This window comes from Rhineura floridana, chromosome 7, assembly GCF_030035675.1.
Source record: "Rhineura floridana isolate rRhiFlo1 chromosome 7, rRhiFlo1.hap2, whole genome shotgun sequence".
Lineage (NCBI taxonomy): Eukaryota > Metazoa > Chordata > Lepidosauria > Squamata > Rhineuridae > Rhineura > Rhineura floridana.
Window position 1 is genome coordinate 133,392,567 of NC_084486.1, and position 27,445 is coordinate 133,420,011.

General features: G+C 42.8%; 1 protein-coding gene across 1 annotated transcript in view; it reads right to left on the bottom strand.

Annotated features, from left to right (window-relative positions):
- SLC7A14 (solute carrier family 7 member 14) overlaps positions 1–20,003 on the bottom strand; it is an 80,951-nt gene extending 60,948 nt beyond the window's left edge. Inside the window, exon 1 of the mRNA XM_061637317.1 lies at positions 19,832–20,003. The gene's annotated coding sequence lies outside the window, so the exon portion shown is untranslated. The remainder of the gene's footprint in view (positions 1–19,831) is intronic.
- Between the last annotated feature and the right edge of the window lie 7,442 nt (positions 20,004–27,445).

The window sequence follows — 27,445 nt, forward strand, 5'->3', positions numbered from 1 at the left end:
CATTTTCTATTTCTTTTAATCTTTTCTCATCTATTTTTTTTTTGGAAACTACGTGGGTCCTTATGAAATTCCATATGCCCAATTGTTTTAAATGGATTTTAAAATTGTATTTTTAAATTGATGCAACCCACCCTGGGACCTTGCAGTGAAGGGTGGGTGAGAAAATTGAAACAACCACAGCCTGCTGCCTTACACTGACTCAGACCATTGATCCTTCAAGCCCAGTGTGGTCGACTCCGATTGGTAGCCCAAGTCTCAACCTGGCCTTTCATATCACCTCCCACATTATTCTTTTAGGCTTGGGACCCTTTGCATGCACACCTTAACATGGTGAGGATGCGCACCTTAACGTGGTGAGGGGATTTGAGAGGAACATGGAATGTGAGAAGCATGAACCAGGGAAAGTTACAAATTGTCAAGCAAGAAATGGAATGTATCAACATTACAATGCTTGATGTGAGTGAATTAAAATGGATGGGAATGGGACATTTTCAATCAGGCAAGTACAAAATATTTTATTCAGGAAATGAGAAACTAAGAAGAAACAGGGTTGCTTTAATAGTGAGAAGTGATGTAGCAAAAGCAGTGAGGAGCTATAACGCAAGGTCTGAGCGAGTGATATGAGTGAGATTAAATGCGAAATCTATTAACATAACCGTCATCCAAGTCTATGCTCCAATGGCAAACACAGAAGAAGAGGAATTGGAGAGATTTTACACAGAAGTACAGGAAAAAATTGATCACACACCAAAACAAGATTTGTTCTGATAGTCAAGGGGGACTGGAGTGCAAAAGTAGGGAACAGAGAAGAACTAGAAATTATGAGAAAATGGGGCTTAGCGGATAGAAATGAAGCAGGAGAAAGATCCCAGGGAATGCAGTAATTATTGAACTATTGCCTTAATATCCCATGCAAGTAAAGTAATGCTCAAGATTGTACAACAAAAGCTCTTACCATGTATGGAGTGAGAAATGCCAGATGTCCAAGCTGGATTTTGAAAGGGAAGAGGTACCAGAGATCATATCACAAACATATGTTGGATAATGGAACAGACCAAGGAATTTCAGAAGGAAATCACCCTGTGCTTTATAGATTACAGCAAAGCCTTTGACTGTATAGATCATGCAGAACTAAGAGGCTACTGTAAGAACAGAATTTATTTTATTTATTTATTTATTTGTTTCATTTATAGACCGCCCATAGCGAGTGGCTCTCTGGGCGGTGTACAAAAAGGTTAAAATACAAAATATCAACAATAAAATCAGACAACAAACAATAAACACAAGCAGCAACTAAAGAAAAAAATAAAAAATAAAAAATTTAAATTATAACATAAACGCTTAAAATGCCTGGTTCCCCATCAGAAAGGGTGTGAGACAGGGGTGGATTTTATCACCCTACTTGTTTAATCTATATGCAGATCATATGGAAAGTGGGATTGGACCAAGATGAAGGAGGTGTGAAAATTGGAGGGAGAAATATCAATAATTTAAGATATGCAGACGATACCATACTACTAGCAGAAACCAGTAATGATTTCTTTTTTTTTCAATAATTTTTATTCAGATTTTCATAAAACATACAAAACAAAATCATAAAACATTCAAAGACAAAAAACAAAATCAAAAATAGTTAAACAAAAAGAAAAAAAGAGAAAAAAAAAAAACAAAAATAAAAAATAAAGAATAAAATATTGACTTCCCATTTGTCAAAGATCAAATCAGTTATAAGTCTATAATATATAACAATCCTGTCTCTTAAGTCATATTATAAAATCACTTTCCTCCAGTAGTTATCTTACTTAATCATCAAATCTCATAAACATTACTTTATTCTTTCCACAAAAAGTCAAAGAGAGGTTTCAATTCTTTAAGAAATATATCTATCAATTTTTTTTTCCAGATAAGCATATCGATTAATCCATCTCATTACTAATTATGATAATCTTATTGTCATAACCATAGTCAAAATAAACATTTCAATTAATCCATCACATCAGAATCTGTTAGGTTCAGTAATTTCAGTAGCCATTGTTCTATTATCTCTATTAGTTCCATTTTCCATCTTCCATCTTCAGTAGTCTTGTTAAATCCAGTAATTTCAATATCCAATCTTCCATTATCAGTATTCCATAATAATCTTGCTGTCAAAGCCATAGTCATATAGTAAGAGTCTGATGGGAATTACCTCTATCCCAAATATTTTCTTGCCATCCATTCTGAATAGGTTGCTGAAATACTGCTGTAAAATCATATCTCTGTTCTTTTTTTCAAAATACACTGGGTCATCTCTTAAAAGTTTTTCCATTGTCACATGGCTGCAGTTAATTCCATAGATTTTCTCTATATTGGGCTCCATCACATCATTCCAGTCCAGAAGATAATCCATGCCATTGATAACTTTATCTCTAGAATCTTCATTAATTTCTTCAGAGATAACATTGAGTTCCAAACAATAGATTTTATTTCTAAAGTCCATAGACTCCAAATCTTGTTCCTGTTCCACGTTTGTTCCAATCTCCGGGATCTCCTCTCTCACAGGGACCCCTATTCCAGTCTCCAGGGTCTCCTCTCTCACAGGGACCCCTGTTCCAATCTCCGGGGTCTCCTCTCTCACAGGGACCCCCAGAAACCAGTAATGATTTCAAATGAATGCTGATGAAAGTTAAAGAGGAAAGCACAAAAACAGGACTACAGATGAATGTCAAGAAGACTAAAGTAATGACAACAGAAGATTTATGTAACTTTAAAGCTGACAATGAGGACATTGAACTTATCAAGGATTATCAACATCTCAGCACAGCCATTAACCAAAATGGAGACAATAGTCAAGAAGAAATCAGAAGAAGGCTAGGACTGGGGAGGGCAGCTATGAGAGAACTAGAAAAGGTCCTCAAATGCAAAGATGTATCACTGAACAGTAAAGTCAGGATCATTCAGACCATGGTATTCCCGGTCTCTATGTATGTATGTGAAAATTGGACAGTGAAAAAAGTGGATAAGAGAAAAATCAATCCATTTGAAATGTGGTGTTGGAGGAGAGCTTTGCAGATATCATGGACTGCGAAACCAGAAGTATCACTAGAAGCTAAAATGATGAAACTGAGGTTGTCATACTTTGGACACATAATGAGAAGATATGATTCACTAGAAAAGACAATAATGCTGGGGAAAACAGAAGGGAGTAGAAAAATAGGAAGGCCAAACAAGTGATGGATTAATTCCATACAGGAAGCCACAGACCTGAACTTACAAGATCTGGTTTATAACAGATGCTAATGGAGGTTGCTGATTCATAGGGTGGCCGTAAGTCATAATCAACTTGAAGGCATATAACAACAACAAAAGTGTGCAAAGCATGTCCAGTCCAAATGAACTGTGGTCCCTCTTCTGCTGTGGTCTTCTTGACTGAAATGAGTGCAAGGCCCTTTCTAAGAAAAATTGTAATTTAGGCAGTCAGGGCCAGAGTCAGTACATGGCAGTCTTAGGCAGTTGCTGGGTTTCAGTACCCTGGCAGGGCCTATCATTTTATTTATTTATTTATTTATTGTACTTATATACCGACCCATAGCCGAAGCTCTCTGGGCGGTTTACAGTGACTAAAAACATTAAAACAACTATACAAATTTAAAAACACATCTTTTAAAAACAATTTAAAACACTATTTAAAAATTTAAAACAATTTAAAACACATGCTAAAATGCCTGGGAGAAGAGGAAAGTCTTGACCTGGCACTGAAAAGATAACAATGTTGGCGCCGGGGCACCTCGTCAAGGAGATCATTCCATAATTTGGGGGCCACCACTGAGAAGGCCCTCTCTTTGATTATTAGGATGATGACTTTAATTTGCTAGTCACTTAATACAAAAGAAAATAATTTTGAAGCATCTTACAAGGAATTAAGAGCCAAAGCATCACATATAAGCAGGCAACAATACATTATGATATAGTCATTATTTTATTAAAAAGACCCAGCAACAGCAGAAAACATTTCATCAGCTTAATCTATGAAGTGCCTGGGAAAAGAGACAAGTTTTTACGTGGCACTGAAAATATGTTAATGATGGTGGCAGATGGACTTCCACAAGCAAGGAGGCTGGGCACAGCTGAAAAGGCCATCCCAAACTCCCTCAGAGGGTGCATCTGGAAGAGGGCCTCTGGGGAAGACTGAAGGGTTTAGGTAGGTTCATATCAGGAGATGGCAATCCCACTCTGTCTAACAATGGGACTGGTCCTGTCACCGTGGAGCTTTGGCTTCTCTCACCAGTAGTGCCTTTGTTATCCTGACAACTTTCATTTTCATTAATTTGCCACAGGCTACCTAGATAAAAGGTTTGTTTTCTTCCTCTTTTAATAAAAGCTCCCCATGTCAAACATCCTCCCAGTTTTTTCTACAGTGATTTAATGCAAGGAATAGAACGGAGAGTCATCAAGCAGTGTACACATTCATCTTTCAAATGTGATTTTTGCTCCCAATTCGGAAATGATGTAGACCCTCCTTTGGTGAGGGTGTGTGGCCTGATTAATGCCAGATCAAGGTCTTCCTCTGGTTATACAGCTCTGAATGATTACACCTCACTGCTCTACTCCTCTTTTTTTGTTGGCCAATTGATCAAAGCAAGAGGCTGTGGCAAGAAGCAAATTTCATAAACCAAATGAATGCAAGCTGTGACTTACTTTACTGCCTCTAGAATATGAAAGGAATGTGTGTATTCCATGATGGTGTGCAAGTGCAGAAAATGCTAAAAGCATGCTGATGCAGAATTCAGCTTCCAAAGAACAGCAACTTCCTTCCTTCCTTCCTTTCTTCCTTCCATCCTTCCTTCCTTTCACAGGAGGGTGCGTGAATGTGTATGAATGAATGTGTGTGTGTGAAAGGGGTGTATATGAGGCTTTGGATGTACCCATTGTTAGCTTTGGTCCTGCCCACATGTGCCCCTGAAAGGTTATCCATGGGGGAATGCAGCCCTCAGGCTGATTTCCCTACCTGATTTAAAGCAAGTATCTAACCTTTAAGCACCTTGCAAAATCTCAGAAGCTGGAGATGTGACAGAATACAATTTCCAGTAGGCTTTAATGTCTCACTCTCCATCTCACCCTTCTCCACAACTAGGAGAAGCAAAATCAATTATGCAAAACATGGAAATGTGCTAATTTGCAGGATTTAAAGAGGTCACAGAAGTCTGCTTCTCCTGACACAGAATTCAGGCCTTGCCTTGCTGCAGGATTTCTGGTTTATATCAATTTATTTGTTTTTCAAATCTTGCAAGCTGGTACAGAGAAAACCCAAAAGCACTGTGTATGGCAAAATCTAGTGTTACTGTGGCATTTTTTTAAAAAAGCTTCAATGATGAGTCTTGATAGGACAACTCATGCTAAAATGAATAAACAGGGAATAGAAGAAGATAATCAAGAACCCAACATCTGTGTATTAGTCTGCAACAGAGCTCATTTTTTAAAGAGGAAACCAATCACCCCCATATCTATGCTTGATAGAGTCATTTCCTCCACAAATGCAGTAGTACACAGACCTCCCTCAGTTATTTTGCACTGATGGGGAGTTGACAGACCAGAGAATAAACTGTATGTTACATGAATGGACAGTAACCATGATTTTTGCATGCAGGAAGAACCTGCTAAAAATGGTGCCATGCTCTGATGATTTGGGTTCAGTAAACTGAAAAAAAACCCAGCCTGATGCAATTCCCCCCTTCTCTTTAATGCCAGAGGGAGCCTGCATGCTGCTACAAGGGACACTTATCCCAGACAATGAAGTGACTGGGAAGAGTTGCTGTTAGTGGAGTGGCCGTGTGGCCTGGATAAAACCTTGTTAGTGAAAAGCAGCATAGAATCAAAGCATTGTAGAGTTGGAAGGGGCTATAAGGCCATCGAGTCCAACCCCCTGCTCAAAGCAGGAATCCAACTTAAAGCATTCCTGACAGGTGGCTGTCCAGCTGCCTCTTGAAGGCCTCTTTTGTTGGAGAGCCCACCACCTCCCTAGGTCACTGGTTCCATTGTTGTACCAGTCATAATAGTTAGGACATTTTTCCTGATGTTAAGCTGAAATCTGGCTTCCTGTAACTTGAGCCTGTTATTCTGTGTCCTGCACTCTGTGATGATTGAAAAGAGATCCCGGCCCTCCTCTGTGGGACAACCTTTCAAGTACTTGAAGAGTGCTATCATCTCTCCCCTCAGTCTTCTCTTTTCAGGGCTAAACATGCTCAGTTCTTTCAGCCTCTCCTCGTAGGGCTTTGTTTCCAGTCCCCCAATCATCCTTGTTGTCCTCCTCTGAACCTGTTCCAGCAGAGGCAACCAAGCCCCCAAGTATGACAGAGCTGCCTCTAGGTTTGAGAGGTCCCTTGGTAAAAAATACCCCCCTCCAGTGGACCCTTCCTATGCCAATGACACCATTACTTGGGGATGCATAGCTGTGTAAAAAGGCATTGTTTTCAATTCTGCCCTCTTCATCGCATGCAGCCCTCTTTATATTCTGCAGTAGTTCATCTTCTGCCAAAGACTACGTTATTTGTCTTGCTGTCTGCTGTAAAAAAAAATTTCCACTGAAAGCACCTTGGACAGCTCCTTGAACATTCAGACTAAAACCCAGAGAGGATTCCACTGCCCCACTGACATGGAGCCATCAGCCCTCAAGCCTCCCTATGAATACTGCTGTCACCCAGGCAAAATCTCAACTGAAACAAGAATCCTTTATAGTCCTCCCTGTTCCCAAGGAGTGGGCAGGCTCACTCCAGAATCCAGGAACTTAGGCCACACCCCTCCCCAGCTGTGCTCCATCAAGTACTTTTGCTAGGCTGGACTGTGGCCTTGAACTGTGATGATGCCTCGTTTTCCTGGATGGATGGAAAGGGGTGTGTGTGTGCATGCGTGTGTACAGCCTCTAACTTTTTCATGCCCAGAATGTATCCAATTATACAAAGGAAAGATTCACACCCTTTCCTCTGGGAATTTCTGCCTCTGAACATGCCCACCATTGACATGCGGCCCCCAGAATGTTCCTCATAAGGGAATGTGGCCCTCAGGCTAAGAAAGGTCTCCCACCTCTGCCTTACACACTTCTAGCCATGACACTATTTGCACATAGAGTAAAGTATGCTGGTTACACAACATTATTCAAAGCCTCATTTCTGTGGGGCCATACAGAATTCTAGATCCCCTGCCAGTATTTAGCCTAGAACTATATTGTTCTCATACACCTCTGCATAGATTTTTTGCAATACCACATTGTCACTCAGTACCCGCATGCGCTGACAGATTAATACTATGATCTCTTTTATTCAAGCAATCATCCACTTTCCTGCTAGGGTTGTAAAAACCCTGCCTGGCTCTGTAATTTTGTAGATGTAAACGAATTAAAATCAGGGAGCCAAACCTTATGTGAGTCACGCCACAGTAAGCCCTGTTTATTTCTGAACCACTTGCCCCGTTGACTTAATTTACAGTATTATAGAGCTCAGTAAATTATCGATACAGGCACATAAAAGTGGAAAACAGCAGCCGTTTACTGTTTTTATTTTCTGCAAATGCCTGGGTTTCAATATGATGCTTTTTATTGAAGGAAAGGAACAAATATTATCACAGGAAACTGTAGCAGTGAGCTGGCCAGCACTTCACTTTCATGGCTTGATTGTGCCTCAGCCTTTATGAATTAGTAATTGCTTATGAAGCTATGATGTTTATAGCACTGACTCATTTCCCTCCCCATCTCAGCTACAGTGGCATAACATAGTAGTTGCTTCTGAGAAAAATCCATTGCTGATCTGGACCACTTCAGACTGCTACTGGCAGCTAAGGACTGCTTGTTCAAATGCTCTTAATATATCCACAAGTGCTATCTGCAACAAAATGTTGCAGTGTGGAACACTGCTCTTCAAGATTCCAGCCACCCCATTCAATTCCCTCCTCCCACTAGCCGGTCAATGTTCTGTGGCCACTAAACATGCTCAGATCTCACTGTGTTGTTTTGTGAGCCACCCATCCCCCTCCCCATTTAGTTTTTTCCCCCGCTAAAGATTTTGTGTACATCTGCAAACCCATGCCTGCTGCTACCGTCCTCTTGTGCATGGATGGTGCTGCTTTGGCTATATAAGCCTCCACACTGATTCTCTGAGCAAACTAAGGCTGTGAGCACAGTACTTGCCTACAGCAAAATGTTTCCATTGACTACACCTGGAGGGGCATCATGTTGATCTGCTGATCAGTTGCAAAATCTGTTTGGAGCAGAATTTTTTAAAAACACACACAATTGAGTTGATCCCACCAGGTTTTACAATAAAAAGGGGCAGGGTTTGACTAGCATCTTGTGCCCAGGTTTCCAGGAAAGAGAGGTGGAGGTGCACTGGAACTGGCAGAACAGTAAGTGTGTCTCTATCCTTATTCTGTATTAATATATTCAAGGAAATGGTGAATGGTATGAATAAAGCAGAGACTGGTGGCCCTGATGTCAGTGGGACAGTGAATCTGCTCCTAGTTTTAGTCTAAACTTTCAAGGTGCTGTCCAAAGGTGCTTAATGAAGCACATTTTAAGCAGCAGTTAGCAAAAGGATGGCTGGAAGAGGAGGAGGAATCAGGCAAAAAAAAGGAGGGTTATCTCTCTGTTCTTGTTTGTACCTCACGCTAACCCAACCATGCCTTTGCACAAATGTGTGGGCTCCCAGAAAGGAGATTGTGGCCCCTTTGCTCCTCCCCAGTTGTTTCTGCTGCTGTGCTGAGCTAAGCCATGGTTCAGCATGTCATCGGAGCCCAGGCTCATGGTTTAGCTTTCCCAAACAAACTACAGGTCATAGGACAAACCTTGGTTACAGCTTGTGGTTAGCTTGGGGAGAGCTAAAACAATGTGCCCAGGTTCAGACAACACACAAAGCCATCATGCAGCACATGAGCAGAATGACAGAGAGGAGCAAAATCGGCTGCGGTCTTCTCTCCTGAAGCCTGCATGCTTATATGTTTGTGCTAAGCCATGGTTTGGCTTAGTGTGATGTGTGAACCAGGCCTCTGAAGTGGGCTTTCTACCAGCTTTACAAGCGACAGGCTGGGTCAGAATGTCTAGGAGGGGCAGTCTCCAGTTCAGCTGGCAGTTGCCCTATATCAGCCCTTCCCAATATTTGGGTCCCCAGATGTTGTTGGACTACAACTCTCATCAGCCCCACCCAGCATGGCCAAAGGTCAGGAATGATGGGAATTGTAATCCAGCAACATCTGAGGACCCAAAGCTTGGGAAAGGCTGCACTATATTGTCATCTTACTCTGTCAGAGACCCTGTTTGCACACAGCCACGGAAATCAGGGAACAAACAGGGTTTATAGAACTATGAGAGGGAGGGAGGGAAGGCAACATAGTTGTTGTAGAATTATTTAAAAAGGCAAAACATTGTTAATGTATTATGGGGTCCGTCTGGATCCTTTCATACTCATCTCAGATCCCTGCTTAAAATGAACCTATGGTCTCATCTGTCACTGAAGGATTATAGAAAAGTAGAGCTTCCATGGACAGAAGCAGTACACTCCTGAATGCAAGAAGCCAAGAGTGGACAGCAGAGGATGGCTGTTCTTCATGTTCTGCTTGTGAGCATCCAGGGGCATTGCAAGCCTGGGGCTGATGGGAGTTGTAGTTCAAAATACCAGCAGGGCACCAGATTGAGGAAGACTGGTCTGATCATTTGTTTCTTCTCTCAGTGCTTCATGTGAAGTCTATGCATGCAGTGGAATGATGTGGTAAAGTCATAGGGTGGTAGAAAGGACTCCAGAATGCAGGGGGGAAGGGGAAATCACATTTTTTTTTTAATGCTGGCCTGCTTTATTTAAAAAACGCAAGTAGAAAACTAGTATAGCAGTAAGAAAGCTGAGCTTCCTTATATTCTAGGGTGTGTGTTTTTAAGTATGCATGGAGTCATGTTTACAGGTTCTTTGAGGGAGTTTTAAAATGCATGTCAATCAACTATGGTATAGCCAACCAGAAATCTGAGCTAGTAGAGTCTGCTCTGTTACCTCAAGAGTCCACGCAGGCACAGCTCCAAGCAGTTAGAAGCAAGGTACGAGACCCATGAATTCCTCCCTTTACCTGGCAAGGGGCAGAGAATGCACAAGCGGAGGGAACATGTTACGTGTATGCTTAGTTGGCTCTCCACTCCCTGCAGCCTATTCCACTGCTTCCTAGAAGGCTTTTTATGTTTCCTGAAGATGACAGGTACAGGCAAATTGAGCTCCTGGCTCCATAAAAATGCCCGAAATGAGTTACTGGCAAAAGACAATTGGTGCTGGTAGCTGCAGGTATGTGCTATAACAGAGTTGCTAGGTCGATCTTCTCAAGCACTGGTGGTCTTGCATGAAAGGTCAAGCATGTGTACAAGGCTGCACAATGGTAGCGTTCCATGATATTTGGGATGGTTATGGTCAGTACCACTTAGCCTCTCGCCAGTAGAGCAGCCCCAAGAAGATGCCTGAACAGTGCTTGGGTGCAGCAGTAAGAAACCAAGCCATTACTATTCTCCAAGTGCTGTAACGATTTTGTCAAGGTTTTGGTTGCAAGCCTTGTTTGGGAGAAGTAATAAAAACAAACAAATATGTGCTATGCAAGATTCTGCTCACTTCTCACCCTCCTCCATGCAGTGAACTCATTTCATAAGCATTGTGGGAGTCATTTTAAAAATAAATAAATAAGTAAATAAATTGGCAGCAGTTTATTGTCTAGTGGAATGAAAACAATTCAGCAGAAATAATGTACTTACAAATATGGTTAATGCTGCAATGTAGCCTATGCCTATATTAAATATGCAACAATGGAAATCACAGTAGAGGGTTGTGTGTTTTTTTGTTCTGTTTATTTCAGTTGACAATGGATAAATTATAAGTTTCAGTCACCAGGCAACCTTCAACATAAGCACACCAACAGAAAAACACTTGCACTGGGAACTGATTCCTAGACCTATTCAGCATTTGGAGGTGGACCAAAGAACACTCACAACTAAATGTGCACACATTTGGGCCAAGGTCCAAATTTTAGAATGCTTAAAATCATGACAATTTCACATAACTTTCTCTCCCAGATCCAGTCCTGTCAGGAATGATTCTGACAACCTGCATTTAAGACACCAATTTTATGACTCACATCAATGGAAAATAATCATGGAAGCAGACTTTATATGAGTCTTCCCTGCCAGGTGGCCCTCCAAAAGTTTTGGACTACAACTCTCATCAGCCCCAGCCAGTTGTAGTCCAAAATATCTGAAGGGTGACAGGCTGGGAAAAGCTGATTTAGGCTGTGAATAATATGAGGAAAGAGATCCAGCTGTTTCCTCTTTTATATAACATTATAAATATTTACAGAGAATCCCTGAGAGCTTGAGATGAAAGCCTAAATAAATTAAATCAAACTGCAGATTATATGGTTCAATTTTCAGATCAACTCTATAGGCCGTATGCATAGAGAAACATGTCAGGCCCTTTTTAAGGCAATGCTTGTCTCCCAGAAGGGACCACTACTTTGACAGGCATGTCAGCTGATGAAGCAGCTGGTTGATCCATACTTGATTTAAGGTTTCCTGTTTCTTGCTTGGGCCCATTAGTCTTTCCTTGCTTGCCAATGCTATATTTATTGACACCTGATCATCTCTTAGAAATCTCCATTATATAAAGTCAGACTGTTTGTCCAATGGGCTCTGTGTTGTCTACATTAACTGGCAGCAGGAGGCCAAGCACAGATCTTTCACACCACCTGCCACTTCTAATTCAACACTCCTGCTCCTATGCCTGCACTGCACTGACCCCCTCTTTGCTCCCTCCCTCTCAGGACCCGCCAGTGATACTTGACATTGGGAAGGCTGGTGAAGCCACCATGCTGACACCACCTCTACTGACTACTACTGCCTTTAGGATCCCTTTCTTCTGATACTACCTTAGCAGTGTGACACCTGAGCCGCTGTCTGTTTCCCAGATAGATCTGAGGCAGGCTGTTTGTTTTCAAAAATGTGGCCAGCCAATGGCTTCTTTGTCCAGGATCCTAGGTGTGGCCTGATACCTGTAACACCTAGCAGAGGCAAAAACCCTCTTCAGGTGTTCTATTCATGTGTAAAAGTCACATGAGAGTGAAAATGAGAATGCTAATATTTAATCCTAGTCCCCATCGTTCTGAAGTGGGGAGCCTCCCTTACATGTGGAACCTTCCTGCACAGTTTAGAACCCTGGATGGTCCTAATAAAGATGTTGCCCAACTGTGGATTTTGAAGGGGGGTTTTCTCTTATGAAATCGGCTGCCTTTGCTTTTTATGCTACACATGTAGTACCCATCACAATCTAGTTGTGTCAGAAGTTCCAAGTGGTATGAATAAAATATGTATGTTGTATTAAAAATGTATGCAGGCATGATCTATGGTGTTTGTCCTTCCATGTGACCTGGGGCTTTGGGCATTTTATGAAGGGTGTATAGGGAATAAGCACAGCAGCAGTTCCCATTGCTTACAGTTCTAGGGTCACAAGAGACCCTAAGAAGACCCAGGCAGGATTCAACTGCTCTGCTAGTTCACTATGTAGACAAGACTACAGATACTCTGCATTCCGACAGGAACCAAGTATGTCTGTCTGAGAGTGCCGCAACTTAGTCAACATTTTAAAAAGGGAAATTCACCTCTCTATAAGTGAATTTATGCAAAAAGCAGGTTCATTTAAAAAACAGCAAAAGGATGCAGATTAACAATTGCACTAATGTTTTCAAATGCACATTTTTACAAAGATGAATTTGCTGCTATACCTGTTGAACACAAAAAGATACACATTCTAAATGTTAATGAGCAGACATTGCATGCCATTTAAAGTTAACATTTGCTTTTTTTAAAAAAAAATCATGATTCAGGCCATATTATGTGTGGAATATCATGCCACTGATAAGAGCTTATTGATAAATGCCTATATATAATAGTGGCATTATTTTGATAGCTGAACTTTTCCTTGACCAATACTGCATTTTGATTACAAGTAATGGTGGGAGAAGGTTTTCTACTAATAAAGTCCTATTAGAGTTCTGGAATGGGTCTTGTTCTGCAAGCTGCCCCATTTTGCTCTGTTCAGAGTTCCAGCCACTCTAGCAAGCTTGTACACATTTGTATTGCTAACATTGTAAGAACCCCATTAGCATCTTGCTGCATCAGACAAAAGATACATGCAGTCCAAGAACCCCACAAAAGCAGAGCATGAAACCAATGTTCTTAACAACTGTCATTCAGTGGCATAATGCCTCTGGACATTGACAGTAACTCATATTATTATGGAGACATTGCTTTGGAATTTCAGGGTTCACATTAGACCCCCTTTTCTGTGGGGACAGGAAGGATATTACTGCCCCAAAACAACTATGCTAAAATCCTGGATTTCTTCGTGCTTTTCTACTCATGTCCTAACAGCACATATTACTATAAGGAGCAATCTTCTAGGGAGGGTTTCAGTTATGTGTGGAGGGGATGTGTGCCTAGATATTAAGAATCTATCCTCCCTGCACTAAACTTTTTTTAGGAGGAAGGAAAGAAAAAAAGACAACTCTTCAGAACCACTGCCTCTTACTATATTTAATAAAACGCTCAAGTTCTGAGCTAACAGCCCCAACCCCGAGCCCTCTAGCACTATTTTTAGCAAGAGGTGGCCTTGGGGAAGTAGGAAAGAAAAAAGGTGTTCTTTACAACCCCCAGAAGCCCTGGGGCATTCTTCTCAGGGGCTGGATATACAGTGCAACATTTTATTGAATGTCCCACTTGTCTTGCCTAATAGCCATTGATAGGCCTATTACCATGCATTTGTCTAAACCTTTTTTAAAATCACTGAAGCCAGCACCAAAGGTACAGCCTCCTGGCCAAGAGTAGTAGACTACCAGGGACTCGAGCCAGTATCTGCATAAGGCATATATCATTTGCTCATCACATGGCTCCACCCATGAAGCTGTTTGAGCATAGGTTGCCACTGCATGTTTGTGTTCAGCTAAGAGTGAGTGGCAGACCTTTTGCCAAAGCCACTTAAATCTATAGCTCTTCAAGTATACACAGGCTTAGCACAGGAGGTGGAGTGGCCAAGCAAAGCATGAGAATTGCTTGTAGTACAGAGGAAAGCTCAGCATGAACTGCCTTGTGTAGGAATCCAAAACCAAATCCAAAATTGCCAGAAATTGGAAGTGAACAGTAGTGGACTCCATTCAGTTACTATCCTGTTCCTTATCTATTCTTCTAAAACATTTCGTATTAACACAGTATATGAAATGTATATACAGTTTTGCTGTCCAGCATAGTTATAAGAATTGAAACTTCAGCACCTAGGACAGCACTTCTACATTTTGATACTTGACAGCATCAACTTTCTGGGCACACAGTGTTACATCAGTGTTACTCTCATTCGACATAAGCAAAAGAACAACAAAACTCATAGGTTTATATCTATGTTCAATATATTTGATGGTAACAGGATTCTAATGTCTTTGATGAAACTATATTTGGATGATCTGTTCCCATCAAATACACATAAAAAGTTGCATTTTACCAAGTCAAACCATTGGACTATCTAGATCAACATTGTCTACACTAGGGATGGGGAACATGTGGCCCAACAAATGCTGTTGGACCCCCAGCCAGCATGGCCAATGGTCAGGGATGATGGGAACTATAGTCCAACAACAACTGGAGGGCCACAGATTTCCCATTTGTGGTCTACACTGATAGGCAGCAGTTCTCCAGGGTTTCAAAAAGGGATTTTTCCAAGACCTGTCTAGAGATTGAACCTGGAACCTTCTGCATGCAAAGCATGTCCTATCACTGAGTGATGGCCCTTCTCCTAAACGCTAGACAGATTTTTGACCACTTTGTGCCTCCAAATAATACCATGTCCACAACTAAGCATTATGTCATAGGTGAATTATGTATTATGGTTATTGTGCTGTTGTGTTTAGACTATTTTCTGTGAACCACTTGGAGCACGACTGTATTAGTGGGAAATGAAACTGAGTATGACGATGGGCAGTGGAGATTAGAAGTATAGGAGAACATGGATGCTTCAATATCAGAAGGTATAACTTCTTTAAAAAAAGAAAATAGGTTAAGACTTAAATCAAGATGCATGTTTCCAAAAAAGTGCTTTAAATGGAAATAGGATGGAGAGAGGTGCATAAATGTACGCTATAACACCAAATAGCACAAGTGGAGAAGAACATATTCACTGGTGCAACAGTGCAAGTAAGCATGGAGGAATGGAGCTCCATAAAACTCCAGATAAATGGCGCTGCATTTCCCAGTGTTTTAAAAAAGCACAAGTAAAGAAGTATGATTGGATCAAAAGGGAGTCACAGCCCAGATCATGGAGGCAACATCACTAAACAAATCACTGATTCAAAAAGCAAAACCACAATACGCAGCTGTTAGAGGCACTGCAAAGGCAGTAGCTGGGGACAGAAATGTAAATCAAAAGAAGTGGTCTGTCTACTGAATTACAGAAATGGAGTTAATAATCTGGAAAATGTCATCTGGGTTATATGTAACATAAGAATGAAAACCCTTGCTGTGTCAGACCAGAGCTCCATCAGCCTGCAGTTTGATTCCAACTGTCGCTTGCCAGAAGCCTTGAGGAATGTTATAGGCAGAACATGAAGACAGCAACCCTTCCCTGCTGTTTCAGAGTTTCTGGTATTCAGAGGTACACTGCCTCTAAACATGGAGGTTTAATTGGGCTATCATGCCACACCTATTCTCTATGAATCTGTCTTCTCCTTTTAGCAACTATCATTACCATGTGCTTTTGTGATTAATCCCTTCAACATGAACAAAAATGTAAATTTGTTTCAGTTTCTTTCTCTTGAAGTCAGCTTTACAGAATGGGAAGCTGGAAGAAGAATCAGTGAACAGCCATGAAACTGCTGCTTAAGAGCTGCTGGCACTACAAAGGCATAGTACCCTGAACCATCCTTTCAGGGCTTCTGTAGCCTCTGTGCATTCTCTGGATTAATTGGAGTTACTTTCCCCATGGTGCTCAGCATCTTTTTATCCCAGCTCACTGAAGTAGTTTATTAACTATGTACAATGGGAAGGGATGAGCTTTCCTGCAGGAAAACAGTTGCTGTCGCTGAAGAAGATCTTACACCCTGGCCCTTTGATTGTTTTAAGGGAGATGTGAACTGTAGGCAGTGAGCTGTACAGGGGGATGTATCTATCCAAGGAAAACATTTAAACATTATTTTGAAATAGTGAGCCATTGCAGCAGAGGAAAGAACACTGCACTGGTTTAATATTCATGTGTGGTACAGTGGGGAAGTGCATAAGGGAGCTGAAGAGCAGAGTAAAAAACAAAACAAAACCATTTCAAATAAATAAATAAGCTCTCTCGTCATGGCAAACTCAGGGGGTGAGTGCTGACAGAACTGTAGTCACAATGGGGCCACAGAGAAGCAGTGCTCACATATCAGCATGCTCATTTGCAGAATTAAAAAAAAAGTAAAAACTTGTAAGGTAGAAAGCAGCAGCAGCAGTCTGATGAGGACTGAGCATGCTCAGTATCCCCAAAACGTAAAGACAGTGAAAAAAGAAAAAAATGGAACATAGCAGGGAGGAGTACAATTCCTTGCTCTGAAGGCATGGCTGGTCCATACCATGAAGAAGTGTGTTTCTCCGAAGGAAGGATACAGAAAGTGGAGTCCCCCAAAGATTGGTATTGGGACCTATGCTTTTTAACTTGTTGATAAACGATATTGAGTTAGGGGTGAGCAGTGAGGAGGCCAAGTTTGCTGATGATACTAAATTGCTCAGGATTGTTAAAATAAAAAGAGATTGCGAAGAGCTCCAGTGGATGAATGGGTGGTAAAATGGCAAATGAAATTCAATGTAAACAAATGTAAAGTTATGCATATTGGAGAAAAAAATATTAATTTCACATATACTCCCATGGGGTCTGAACAGGCAATGACTGACCAAGAATGAGACCTTTGAGTTGTCATGAATAGCTGTATGAAGATTTCCACCCAGCAGCTGTGAAAAAGGCAAATTCTATGCTAGGGATCATTAGGAAAGATATAAAAAATAAAATTGATGAAATAATAGTGCCGTTATACAAATCTATAGTAAGACTGTAAATTGCTTTTTAAAAATGTGTTTTTAAATTTATATATTTGTTTTTAATGTTTTTAATTGTTGTAAACTGCCCAGAAAGCTTCGGCTATGGGGTGGCATACAAATGCAATAAATAAATAAATAAAAAGCCATCCAAGCCAGGGGTCAGCAACACAGCGTCTTCCGAATGTTTTTAGACCCCAAAATAGGTTTGGCACTTTGGACAGCTCCTTGAAAGTTCACACTAGAACTCAAGAGTGGATTCTACTGCTCCACTGACATGGAGCCATAAGCATCAACTGGAGGGTGGCAGCATAAAAACAGACCTTTTCAATAGTTGCTGCCTGTTGTGGAATGCTCCCCCCAAAGAGATGTGCCTGGCACTATCATCATCGACTTTTAGTCACTCGGCAAAAACATTCCTGTTCACTCAGGCATTTGGCTCTTAAATGGGGTCATATGGTATGATGATACCCTAGCCTGCATTGTTGTTCGTCTTTTAGTATGATGAGGTAGGATTGGTCCTTTTTATGTTATTGCAGAATGAACACTTTTAGTCAATAATGTTCTTTTATCTTTTTTAGGTATTTTAAAATTATAGTGTATGATTTTACAATTGTAAATCATAATTGTAAGTTATAAAATGCAAACGTTGAGATTTTATGAATAAATGCAATTATTATTCTTAACAAGAATAATAATAAATTATGTATGAAAGCTACATGGTATATTGTACAGAAAGGTCCTCAGTTACCTTTTTAAATTTATCCCCAAATAATAGATCTGGACCTCACTTTTAAGCAAAACAAGTGCAAACGCATTTACCTGGTGACCTGTTTTGGAGTGCTAGTATTCCTATCTGAGTGCCACATAATAAATTGTAGCAAATTGGGATACAACTGAAGGTACTCTTGTGTGGAATTGCAGCCAATCCCAGTTCCCTTATTAGTGTACTTATATAACACAGAGATCTACCAACACACATTGCCACGTTTATATATACATGTACTTGTAAAATCTTTTGCAGGTATGTCTTCAGCATGTGCAATGTGTGAAACAGCTCTAAGGCTAACAACACCTGGCCTGTAAAAGATGTTCCTGTACCACTAGTAGCTGCATGCCAGAAAGGACGAGTTCAACAGGTGTGGGGCTGAAGGGCTCACAATTTGAGGTTAGGAATTGGAAGAAGGCAGATCTACTGGAATAGCTGAGTGGGCCATAATAGCGGGTCCAATGCACAGCTTGTATATTATCCTACCCAAATGTAGACCCTGTGTGGTTACACTTGGTTAGCAATCATCAAAGCATTTACTGTGGGGTTCATTAATCCTTAGCTCGTCAGTCATAAATCCCTCGTGCCCTCTCTTCTCTTTATTGTGGAGATGACTAGCAATTTCATTTAAAAAAACCCAAGCACAAACCCTAAAACCTACCTATGGTTCCTCTGAGATTGGTCACGCTCAGATGTTAGGTAGCACTGAAATTTATGTCCCTACCTTTTAGATGTCTGCCATGTAAGAAAGTAGGTTAACAACTTAAAAGCAAAGGAACATCTCCCCTCCTGATATGTATGGGTTGGGGGGGGGGAGCCTGACAGCTATATGGAAAAACAAGGGTGGCAAATCTATTAAGTTAATTCCTCTCTGTGTAGATCCCCAGATTGCCCAGAGATAGGAAACAGCATTGCAACCCTCCTTCCTGCCCTTTTTGATGACAGCATGTTATCATCTATTCTGCCAAATGCCAAGGCAGTGTTTACGAAGCTGTCAAAATCTATTCCTCCCTTCTATTTAAAAAAAATGCACATGCACAGACACACAGGTGCACTAAACAGAGCAAGTGAGACTGAACAGCAAATTAGGGGAACTCCTATTTAGAATCATAATCTCTACTAAGAGTATACTAAGAACATCCGAGGTGGCTTTAGGCAAGCCCCTCTGCTTTAAAATGCATCCCTCTACCTGCAACATGGAGTATGCAACGATACTTGTCTATCTTACTTGTAAAGCATACTGAGATAATATAAGTAAAGTGAATTGTACATACGGAAACACACACAGACAAATGCTGAGCATTACTGCCGCTTCTAATGATAATGGTGATGGTAACTGGGAGGAGGAGGAGGAAGTGGGGAGAGAAACACCATCAACTTCCCTTGGGTAAACCTCAGCCCCTCAGGGAAAGGAGATGGCTCGCACGGTCCAAGTGAGGAAGGACTAATCTCATTCTCATCCATGTGGGGAATTCCTAACCCTTTACTCCAGAGAAACTCCGCCCATTCCCCAAACACCAAGAAACTTCTTCTGAAAGACTCTCCTCGGCATCTAAGCCGTATAGACCCCAAACAGGAGAGGGCGGCAGAAGTTGGCTCCGGCTTCCTCGTTCACCGTCCCTGTGCTCGTCTTCATTCAGTGAGGGCTGAGCAAGGATCTAGCAGAAGCCTGGACTCCACAAACAAAAAAACAAAAACAAAAACAAAAAACAAAACAAACAAAAAACAAACAGGCAACTATCCAACTCTCGGAGGTCCCTATCCCGTAGGGAACTCTTTGAACAGCGTCTCTAGGAAATGGAGGCATCCCTCCTGTCCTTCTAAATTTGGGATGGGGGAGAGGTAGATGCATCACCGTCCATCTCTCTTTCTCGCCGCCCACCCCCCTTTCCCCACCCACCAATAATCGCCTTCAGGCTCCGGGACTGAGGGAGGGAGGATGCAAAATGGAAGGTGAGGGAAGACTCACCGCTTACCCCGCGCGGATGCTGCTACTTGAGATCAGGGCTGGAGACGATGAGGACGAGAGGCGCCGGCGCTGGCGCGGGTGGTCCAGGAGCTGCGGGGTCCTGGGGGAGGAGGCTGGTGCCGAGGGAGGCGGCTGGCTGCACCTGCCGCTGCAGGATCTCCGCGGCTTCCCTCCCCGGAGAGAGTGAAGGGGGGGGGGATGATGAGAGGCCGGCTGCCGCTCCGATGCACAAAATCCACCCCCTCCTCTCTCTCTTTCTCCCTCTCCCCGGCTGCTACTCAAGCCTGAGGTGGGAGGATCCAGCTGGGATGGATGGGTGGGGGGGGGGAGGAGGAGGAGGGCGAGCTGCTAACTCCGTAGCTGTTCCAAGGCGAGGAGGAGCGGCCGGAGGAGGGGGGGAGGAGAGGGGGCCGCTGATGCCCCAGAGGGGCGCTGGCAGAAGCGCTTCAGGATCAGGCGCTGCTTTCAGCACCAGGAACAGCTCCCTCTGGTCGCTCGCTGTGGCCAAGAGGGGTGGGGAGGGGCGAGGCGAGCGGATCGCTGCAGCCCCTCAATTATTCAGCACTTCTCTCTCTCTCTCTCCACTGTGTCCCTCCCTCCTTCCCGTTGCCACGTGACCCCGCTCAGCGGCAGCAGCAGGAGCCTCGACGACGAGGACGATCATCAGCCCCCACGTGTTATTCAGGCAGTATTAAGGTGGCCCACCCAGAAACCCCCACCACTCCCTGCGGCACGGCCGTCTCTTATCCCAGGAGGGCCTCTCGCTTTGGCTTGCGTTCTTAGGGGAATCCTTTCAGTGTGCCAAAAGGAAGGCTCAGCCCAACTCCCCCCTCTCCCCGCACACTGACAAGGATTCCCTGATGGATTCCTTTGGAGCGTTTCCTCTCCACCCCACCAAATCCTGCTGCTCCCCCCTCCCACGTCTCCTGCCTAATTGCGCCTTGAGAGCATCACAAGAGTTGGAGGGATCTTTGAAGATCATCTAGTCCACCCCCTCTATGCAGGAAAGCAAGAGCTAGAGCATCCCAATCCAAGTGGTGAAGTTAGGTAATGTTAGATTCTACACTGAATTCTCTTCAGAGTAAGTGTGTGTGCACGCATGTTCTTTAAATGGCCATGTGCATTACTTCACTTTCTTAAAATGGTCTGATGCACCACCCTCCTTCTTTAGATGGTTTTGTGGCTATCTGTTATGATGTTTGTGCATGATGTATGTCCACCCTGGGAACATATGGTGAAGGGCAGATAAGTAAGTAAATAAATAATGTATATGTCTTCCTTTACTGCAAAACAGTGGAGAAGGGTGGTTCTGATGTCAGTGAGGCAGTGAATCCATTTCAAGTTTTAGTCCCAACTTTCAAGGAGCTGTCCAAGGTGCTTAAAACACCTTGAAAGACTGGACTAAAACCTGGAGTGGATTCACAGCCCCACTGACATCAGAGCTGTCAGTCTCCACTGCTGCATAATGTAAGGCTTGCTCGATCATTCTGCTGAGTGGAACTGTGGACTTCAGTCTTACAGAGCAGGAACCCTGGTGTTCTCAACAGATGGCTATCCAGTGTCTGCCTGAAGACTGTATGTGAGGAAGACTCCATCAGCCCTCTAAGTATAGAATTATAGAAAAGAGGAGGAGAGAAATCTACCCCGCCGCACACATAGTGGCATCTTCTGGCAGCCACCCACAGATCAGCTGGCAGTTAACTTGTGATGCAATATTTGCTGGAAGGGTGGGGGAAATTAGGAGCCTGGAAAGCTAATTTATACAGAATTAGACTTCTGACCCATCTAGCTCAGTATTGTCGACACTGACTGGCAGTAGTCTCCCCCAGGGTTTCAGACAGGAGACATTCCCAACCCTAAATGGAGATGCCAGGGGCTGGGCCTGGAATCTTTTTGCATGCAAAGCTCTACCACTGAGCCACGCTCCTTCTCCAATTCAACACATAAGACCAGACATCCCCCATTTTCCTGAGCTGCAAGAAGTTGCAGAGGTGACCAAGAGTAGGAAGCTGCCTTATTCCAAGTCAGACTGTTTGCCCATCTAGCACAGCATTTTTGGTCTCGACCAGCACTGACTTTCCAGGCTCTCAGGCCAAGGTCATTCTCCTGTCTCCTGCCTCATCATTTCAAAGGAAGACCTGTGCTATCAAACTGAGACGGAGCACTCTCTTCCAGAGCTATGGCCCCTCCCTGAATCAACAGTGCCTATAATCCCTCTCCAATTAAACAGGGCTTAATTTTCTTTGGATGAGATAGTGCACTGGAGACCTCTGTACGGTGCCTTTGTAGTATCTGCTTTGTTTTCTAATATATAAGCAGAGCACAGTGGAAGCAAGCAGACACTCCTTTAGCAGGCAGAAAATGACCAGAGAGCCACTTGTGTGGCTTCCCTCTGCCCCAAAGCTGCAGCTCCCATTCCAGTTCAACAGCTAGAAGCTCAGCTCTCTCACTCTCATGGCTAAAGTAGACAAGATGCTAAACGTGTGATTGCTCTTAAACACATCTAGTTTTTTTCTTCTAAATAACAGCAGTGCCCCACATCAAGATTGGAACCCCAGCACTTAGAGAGGAGGTTTAACTTTCCCCCTCTAATGGTTCTAATGAAATTGCTGTCCCCCACCCAGTTGCTCAGCCCCAGAAGGAAAGCTTGCATTAGTGCTTATTAGGGGTGGGGATTTTCACCAGGATCACAGTGGGAGGGGAAGGGCTAATCCTTCCATGTGCTGTGGTCCCAATCCTGATTCCTTTCCTGGTGGTTGTTATTTAAAGGGGGTGGGGAAATTAGACATATTAAATGCAGTCACATTTAACATTGTGTCTAGTCTCTGTCTCTTGTTTTCCATCCAAAACTAGTAACTGCTGTGTCTGACACTCATGCCTGCTCTGATCTCAGATCCTCACTGCAGGCAATTTGTTTATTCAGGGGACTGGCCACAGTCATTTAGAAACATTAATGTTCCCAGAACCTACCACCCTGGAATAAGGAACCGTAGCATTCCTTTGTCAGACCTGGTGGAATGGAGAAAACCAGTGGGATACGGTTATCCCTGGATATAAACTATATCGGAAGGACAGGGAAGGACGTATTGGTGGCGGAGTCACAGAATCGTTGTGGGTGGTGATACCATGCCCCAGGAGGGACTTAATACTGGGAACGATCTATCGTCCCCCTGATCAAAATGCTCAGGGAGACCTTGAGATGAGATATGAAATTGAGGAAGCATCCAAACTAGGAAATGTGGTAGTAATGGGTGACTTCAACTACCCGGACATAGACTGGCTGCATATGTGTTCCAGTCATGACAAAGAAGCAAAGTTTCTAGATATTCTAAATGACTATTCCCTAGATCAGTTGGTCATGGAACCGACCAGAGGGACGGCAACCCTGGACTTAATCCTCAGTGGGGACCGGGACCTGGTGCAAGATGTAAGTGTTGTTGAACCGATTGGGAGCAGTGACCACAGTGCTATTAAATTAAACATACATGTAACTGGCCAATTGCCAAGAAAATCCAACACCGTCACATTTGACTTCAAAAGAGGAAACTTCACAAAAATGAGGGGATTGGTAAAAAGAAAGCTGAAAAACAAAGTCCAGAGGGTCACATCACTCAAAAATGCTTGGAAGTTGTTTAAAAACACTATATTAGAAGCTCAACTGGAGTGCATACCGCAGATCAGAAAAGGTACCGCCAGGGCCAAGAAGATGCCAGCATGGTTAACGAGCAAAGTCAAGGAAGCTCTTAGAGGCAAAAAGTCTTCCTTCAAAAAATGGAAGTCTTGTCCAAATGAAGAAAATAAAAAAGAACACAAACTCTGGCAAAAGAAATGCAAGAAGACAATAAGGGATGCTAAAAAAGAATTTGAGGAGCACATTGCTAAGAACATAAAAACCAACAACAAAAAATTCTATAAATACATTCAAAGCAGGAGACCATCTAGGGAGACGATTGGACCCTTGGATGATAAGGGAGTCAAAGGTGTACTAAAGAACGATAAGGAGATTGCAGAGAAGCTAAATGAATTCTTTGCATCTGTCTTCACAGTGGAAGATATAGGGCAGATCCCTGAACCTGAACTAACATTTGCAGGAAGGGATTCTGAGGAACTGAGACAAATAGTGGTAACGAGAGAGGAAGTTCTAAGCTTAATGGACAATATAAAAACTGACAAATCACCGGGCCCGGATGGCATCCACCCGAGAGTTCTCAAAGAACTCAAAGGTGAAATTGCTGATCTGCTAACTAAAATATGTAACTTGTCCCTTGGGTCCTCCTCCGTGCCTGAGGCCTGGAAAGTGGCCAATGTAACGCCAATTTTCAAAAAGGGATCCAGAGGGGATCCCGGAAATTACAAGCCAGTTAGCTTAACTTCTGTCCCTGGAAAACTGGTAGAAAGTATGATTAAAGCTAGATTAACTAAGCACATAGAAGAACAAGCCTTGCTGAAGCAGAGCCAGCATGGCTTCTGCAAGGGAAAGTCCTGTCTCAGTAACCTATTAGAATTCTTTGAGAGTGTCAACAAGCATATAGATAGAGGTGATCCAGTGGACATAGTGTACTTAGACTTTCAAAAAGCGTTTGACAAGGTACCTCACCAAAGGCTTCTGAGGAAGCTTAGCAGTCATGGAATAAGAGGAGAGGTCCTCTTGTGGATAAGAAATTGGTTAAGAAGCAGAAAGCAGAGAGTAGGAATAAACGGACAGTTCTCCCAATGGAGGGCTGTAGAAAGTGGAGTCCCTCAAGGATCGGTATTGGGACCTGTACTTTTCAACTTGTTCATTAATGACCTAGAATTAGGAGTGAGCAGTGAAGTGGCCAAGTTTGCTGATGACACTAAATTGTTCAGGGTTGTTAAAACAAAAAGGGATTGCGAAGAGCTCCAAAAAGACCTCTCCAAACTGAGTGAATGGGCAGAAAAATGGCAAATGCAATTCAATATAAACAAGTGTAAAATTATGCATATTGGAGCAAAAAATCTGAATTTCACATATACGCTCATGGGGTCTGAACTGGCGGTGACCGACCAGGAGAGAGACCTCGGGGTTGTAGTGGACAGCACGATGAAAATGTCGACCCAGTGTGCGGCAGCTGTGAAAAAGGCAAATTCCATGCTAGCGATAATTAGGAAAGGTATTGAAAATAAAACAGCCGATATCATAATGCCGTTGTATAAATCTATGGTGCGGCCACATTTGGAATACTGTGTACAGTTCTGGTCGCCTCATCTCAAAAAGGATATTATAGAGTTGGAAAAGGTTCAGAAGAGGGCAACCAGAATGATCAAGGGGATGGAGCGACTCCCTTACGAGGAAAGGTTGCAGCATTTGGGGCTTTTTAGTTTAGAGAAAAGGCGGGTCAGAGGAGACATGATAGAAGTGTATAAAATTATGCATGGCATTGAGAAAGTGGATAGAGAAAAGTTCTTCTCCCTCTCTCATAATACTAGAACTCGTGGACATTCAAAGAAGCTGAATGTTGGAAGATTCAGGACAGACAAAAGGAAGTACTTCTTTACTCAGCGCATAGTTAAACTATGAATTTGCTCCCACAAGATGCAGTAATGGCCACCAGCTTGGACGGCTTTAAAAGAAGATTAGACAAATTCATGGAGGACAGGGCTATCAATGGCTACTAGCCGTGATGGCTGTGCTCTGCCACCCTAGTCAGAGGCAGCATGCTTCTGAAAACCAGTTGCCGGAAGCCTCAGGAGGGGAGAGTGTTCTTACACTCGGGTCCTGCTTGCGGGCTTCCCCCAGGCCCCTGGTTGGCCACTGTGAGAACAGGATGCTGGACTAGATGGGCCACTGGCCTGATCCAGCTCTTCTTATGTTCTTATGTTCTTATGATTTCTAATGCCTATCTGGTGACACGTTACGTAACAGAGACTGGTGGCTCCAATGTCAGTGGGGCAATAAATCTGCTCTGGATTTTAGTTCAAACTTTCAAGGAGCTATCCAAGTTTCTGAAACCACCTTGAAAGTTGTGACTAAAACCCAGAGCAGATTCACTGCCGCACTGACATCAGAACCACCAGTCTTCACTGATGTTATGGCAAAACCATTCACAGGAGTTAGACGGCCAAAGTCAGAATGGTAATAACACTTCATTTTTATTTATAATACTTCATGGGCATTAGCTTAGTGATCCTTAGAACCACTTTGTCAGACAGGCCAGCATCCTTATCTCCAGCTTGCAGATGGAGTTCTCTCTCCTTGGGTGAGAAAGGTGTATGCTATTGAAGGTGTGGGGGGTGGGGAGAGAAAAGCCTGGGGATAAAATGCCTGTCTCTTTAAAAATCCTAGCACAATGGCTTAGGCTTCCCCATGGCACAACAACCTACCTGGTCATAGTTCAAGCATCTTCCATGCACATAGGCTGGAATTCCTGCCCTCTCTCCGTTTTCTGTTCACCAAGATTAGATTGGAAATTCCATCTACCTGGGCTGCTGAAAAGCGCCAGTGATCCATCTGTTTCCATGTATGTGTTGGACACATGATGTTTCCAGGTGTTGATAACTTGCATGGTCCTACCTGATTCAAGAACCTACCTTCCATAGCAACCCCTCTCCTTCTGCAGGGTTAAAAAAAGTGGGAATTATTCCTGATGAATTTTTTTCTTCTTCTGAACATCATGAGATACCCTTGCTGTTGCACACAGTTATTGTCTGGTTGAGGCTTATGTAGAGATTTGTTTCATTCTTCCCTCGCTCTTCCCTTACAGTTCCCCTTCAACACTGTCTCAGAATCTGGAGTTTGACTGCATGCCTTTGACCACTCTAGGATCTTTCCCCTGCATGCTGAACTGTGCTTTCATGCTACATGCTTTGAGTAAGGGGAAATAAGGGGGAAACTTGCTGAATTTGCTCAATGGTGATTAGGGAATTAACTGATGGTTGCTTCCTACCAGGTGGAGATGTAATATGTGGCTCTTGTACTTCCTCTTGCTCAATAGTTACAGTCTATTTGTTTGTTTATTTATTTATTTTATTAGATTTATATCCCTCCCTTTCTCCCAGTAGGAGCCCAGGGTGGCTCAATTGAGAGGTGGAACTGGAAGCTGGTAATGTATTGACCCATCAGAAGAACATAAGAAGAACCCTGCTGGATCAGGCCAAAGGCCCATCTGGTCCATCATCCTGCTCTTACTGTGGCCAACCAGATGTTGATGGGAAGCCTGCAAGCCTGCAAGCAGGACCTGAGTGCATCATGAGTACATGTTTTGTGAAGTCAAGAGAACCATTGGAGACATGCTGTAAATGCTTAATATTGTGCCTTATACTCCAATTAGACCTATGTCTCTGTATATTCAATCCATTTGTAGGCACTATCTCAGTGATAGTGAAATTGTCCCTAGCAGATGCTACCCCTTTCTCTGTCTGTATAACCTCCTGCCATCCTCCCTACATCTTTGTCCTCAGCTTATCTTCATTGCCTTCTTGTGAAACCTACAGCTTTCCTTTCCTTTGTACCGAACAAATAATATGATGAACAGAATTTAGTGTTTGATCTCTGATTTTGCACGCAGCTGTTAAATCTCAGATCCTTTGCTGTTGTCTCTGAATGCCATTCTATGTTGCTTACTGGATCCCTGCGTAATTTAGTCAAGCACAAGCGATGTAC